Genomic DNA, 3156 nt, shown 5'->3' with positions numbered 1-3156 from the left:
ATCAGTAGGTATTCTTATATCTAGATGTGTGAAATGTTTTAAATTTAAAATATATATATATATATAAAATCGTGGTTTTTCAAAATGCTACAAAGTGCTATATTTCACTTTCTAAAATGCTACAAAATGCTAATTTTCCGGGACTCTAAGTTATGACAAGTACTCTCATTTTTCAAAATCATCGGCTGAAAATTAACAATTGTATTGTGAATTGGTAGAAATGCTGATTCAACTGAACATCGGCAAAATTGGCTTCTGCCGATTCGTATCAGCACAAAGTTAGTAACGAAATGTATTTACCAAATAGATTTTTACTTTTTTGATTTTGCAACTGTTATTAGTTACTCATTTTTACATTACAGAATGGTACATTTTTTAAACACACAAACACTTGCTGATTAAGTTTTATGTTCTGAGTAGTTTTACAACATAAATTGTAATAGTAAGTATGTCTAAGTTCATGTATCTGTCAAAATGTAACTTTTTTTGTGAAATAAGTACAGTGAAAGTCCGTTGTAACGAATACGGTCTATAACGTAAAGTCCGCTATAACGATAATTGCCATCGGCACCATCAATTTTGCATATGCTGCGTAGGATAAAAATTTCTGAAATAACGAATGCAGCGTGGGCTCATTTTGGCTATAGCGATAGATTACACACCTGTAATTTTGCTCTAAAACAATAAGAAAACATCTACAATTTCCTTAATAAATGAGAAACAGCTTCGCACAATTCCACGCGTCCGGCAAATGAAACAACGCGCATGATGTGGCCGTCTTGGCAACACCGCACAAGGTGGGGCCCCACAGCGAGCATAGCTTGCCTCGCGGCGACGAAAGCAAGCCACTGCGACAGGGCCCCGCTGCGAGCATTACTTATTTAGAATCACGCCGACTGTAGCCCGTAAATGATCATAACTCGTCTCACACTTGCGTCGTATGCGTTCCGTATGGTGTAGTTTTAGAGGTGTAAAAGTAACGAAAAAAAGAGTACCTGTGTGTATTCGTTACTATAACAATTAGTACTCGTTACTATCGTATCGTTACTCGTTACTTCTGATACAGCATAACATGCTATGTTATGTTGCAGCAACCAATCGAGTCGTATTGTGTACGCGTACAGTATGACATCGCGTAAATAATAATAAATAGAATATAAACAATTAAAAATATTTGATAATTAACAGTTTTTGTTAACCGAGAAACAATTAAAACTCATTCTTCTGTCCTTTCTGTTCCAATCTCAAACTTTGTCTCCACACACACACCTTTAATAAACACTAAAAAAACTTGGACGACGAATTTCCAAATTATACTTTACCAAATATTGGACTTTACTTAATAAACAAACATCATTCTTTGTAACGTAAATTCATTGAATATGCGCGCGCATGCGTAAAACATACGAAAAATTAGAGTAACGAGATGCAGCCGTGTGAAAGGTTTCGTTACTCGTTACTAGATGGCGCACCCGTTACTCAGTACCGAATACATATGGTTTGCTACTACGCACATTTTTGTTTACGCCAATCAGTCGTTTTTATCAGCATACAAATGCTTCAACGAAAGATTTGATGAACTTCCAAGAGGTCCAGTCGTTTATTTTGTCCGAAAGTCAAGTGAAATCAAGGCAAACGAAGATTGATACGTTTTTTAAAAAGTGATTTGTAATTTTGTCATTTTCCAAGGGTCTGTACGAGTGATTATTTTTGTGTTACTGACCAATAGTCTGAAAAATTATTTTATATAATTTGTATGGTTGTCCAACGTAATTAGAGATTTTTTAAATTTTTTTTTTGTGTTTGACATTTTTCATACGTGTCAACGAGTAATAATGTGACAAATTTTAAAATAAATTTCACTACATCTTTGAGTTTACATATTGTTAGTAAGTATTCAAAACTCCGCAAATATGCATCCGATATCATCAGCTTAACGCACGTTTCCAGCAAACCAGCTGCGGTCGGCATGACCTTGCGTTACCCCGCCCGCCCGTCGCCATGTAAACAAACAGCTGTGCGCTTAGCCACGATGTGCTTGACGGCCTTATCACGGCCACGCGGTCTCATATTTCGCAGTCGGCAAGTGCTGATATAGCTTTAAAATGTTATTTTAATAAGTTTTAGGTATATTTACTTTTGTTGTGAATTTCCATAGTAAAAACAAGCGAGAAAATAATATATTTTAAAAATGCTACAAAAATAAGATTTTTATTTTTTATTTTTGGCTATAACGAAAATTCGCTATAACATAAACTTTTGGCACCGTTATAAATTTACGTTATAATGGACTTTTACTGTACAGTAGAACCCCGATTTAACGAAGTGCTATGGTTAACGAAAATGTTTACTCTAAATCGATGTTTCGTTAAATCCGATTTACCGATTTTCAATGACCCCCGCACTCATAATCGCGTCCCTACGTTTCCATATCGTAGACAGGGTCGATGCTGATATCTTGTGCTGCTGCCGTGCTATCTCAGACTTCGTCAACTTTACATCTTCAACGTCTTTTAATCTCGCTCGTACGGCCCCCGGTTCGTACGTACACCTCGGTCGTACATACAGATTTTCAGAAACCGTGAAAAATGAAGCATAAAATAAAAAGTTTAAAAATATGTAAAATGTAAGAAATACGTTAAAGTTTATTAAAATACAGTCGCAACCTGCAGCGTTTATAACAAATACGAGCTACATACACATAGCGTCACAGTAAAAAATTAAAAATATAAAAAATGGCCGCAAATTCATGGAAAATTTCCGTCAATAGCGCGCCGTACGCGGGGAAAGGTCATTGTACTTGGTCAGCTGCTGTTACGGCGCGGCGTAGCCGCCGGCTGACTCTTTGTTCGCTGAGCTGCGCAGCACTTATAAAAAACGTATTCCAAAAACTAAACACCGCGCACAAAGCTCTTGCTGAGAATAATAGAGCTGTAGCAAACCGTATGTATTCGGTACTGAGTAACGGGTACGCCATATAGTAACGAGTAACGAAACGTTACACACGGCTGCATCTAAATACTCACATTTTTTGTATGTTTTACGCATGCGTGCGCATGTTCGATGAATTTGCGTTACAAAGAACGATGTTTGTTTATTAAGTAAAGTATAATTTGGAAATTTGTCGTCAAAGTTTTTTACTGTTTATTAAAGGTA

At 36.4% G+C, this 3156-nt stretch overlaps 1 protein-coding gene across 1 annotated transcript in view; it reads right to left on the bottom strand.

The window, feature by feature from the left end:
• LOC134536830 (ATP synthase mitochondrial F1 complex assembly factor 2) overlaps nt 1-3156 on the bottom strand; it is a 62731-nt gene that overhangs the window by 6387 nt on the left and 53188 nt on the right. The gene's annotated exons all lie outside the window — the stretch shown is intronic.

The sequence above is a fragment of the Bacillus rossius genome, chromosome 1 (assembly GCF_032445375.1).
Source record: "Bacillus rossius redtenbacheri isolate Brsri chromosome 1, Brsri_v3, whole genome shotgun sequence".
Taxonomy (NCBI): domain Eukaryota; kingdom Metazoa; phylum Arthropoda; class Insecta; order Phasmatodea; family Bacillidae; genus Bacillus; species Bacillus rossius.
Note: the sequence above shows the minus strand (reverse complement) of the source record. Positions and strands in the feature narration are given on the sequence as shown.